Source organism: Ceratina calcarata, unplaced genomic scaffold, assembly GCF_001652005.2.
Source record: "Ceratina calcarata isolate Rehan_Ccalc_2016 unplaced genomic scaffold, ASM165200v1 scaffold1596, whole genome shotgun sequence".
In the NCBI taxonomy this organism is placed as follows: Eukaryota; Metazoa; Arthropoda; class Insecta; order Hymenoptera; family Apidae; genus Ceratina; species Ceratina calcarata.
The window spans coordinates 1-1,201 of record NW_017137241.1 but is presented as its reverse complement, the minus strand read 5'-3'; positions in this window follow the sequence as shown (position 1 = coordinate 1,201).

The following is a 1,201-nucleotide window of genomic DNA, read 5'->3' as shown; positions in this document are numbered from 1 at the left end:
TTCGAGCACAGTGATGCGTTACGCCCGGATTTTAGGTCGAAATCGTTTAGTCAAGACCATAATTAGAAGTTGCAATAGTTGTCAGCGTAATCGGCCACGGATGGCACATCAAATGATGGGGAATTTACCCGCGTCGCGTGTTAGACCCGCTCGACCGTTTACCTCCGCGGGATTGGATTATGCCGGTCCTTTCCAAATTAAAACTAGCAAAGGTCGTGGACAGAAGTCTTATAAAGGCTACGTAGCGTTATTTGTCTGTTTCGCGACACGGGCCATTCACCTTGAGGTGGTGAGTGATCTCACAATGAGGACGTTTATCGCGGCTTATAGACGTTTCGCGAGTCGGCGCGGAGTTAGTAAGAATCTTTACTCGGATAACGCGACGACTTTCCAAGCCGCAGATAAGGAGTTGCGTGAAATGTTTAGATCAGGTTCCGAATTTTATAAGAGTGCCGCGACTACTCTGGCAAATGATGGAACTTCATGGACCTTTATATCTCCGAACTCACCTCATTACGGAGGACTATGGGAGGCAGGTGTTAAATTGGTAAAACACCATTTGTGACGCGCTTTCGGTGATCAGATGTTAACCTTTGAGGAATTCAGTACGGTGCTGACCGAAATAGAAGCATGCTTAAATTCTCGTCCGATTTCTCCGTTGACGGATAGTACAGATGATCTTCAGGCGCTAACACCTGCGCATTTCTTAATCGGTGAATCTTCTGGACTGCTTCCTGATGGGGCGCCTCCAGAGGTTCCTGAGAACCGTTTGGAACGATTCCACTTGATGCAGCGGGTTAGAGATCATTTTTGGAAGCGGTGGTCTTCAGAATATACGCAGCATCTACAGGAACGAGCGAAATGGCGCGGTCCTTCCAAAAATTTCGCTGCCGGTCAATTAGTTCTTTTGCGGGATGACCGATATCCAACCTCCAAATGGCCACTGGCGCGAGTCACCGAGGTCCATGAAGGTCCAGGTGGGCTTGTGAGAGTGGTCACTGTTAAGACGGCGACTATGAGTTTGCGACGACATATATCCCGACTATGTCCTTTGGTTTCGGAATGAGCGCATAGTTTGTCGTTCTGTTGTGTTATGTATAAGTATGTATTATGTAAATTTGCGTGACGGGTGCGTCTGGGAGACGAAGGCGGGCGGTGTGTTCGCGGATTCTCCGCTTCGATATTTTTAGGCTTGGTGAAA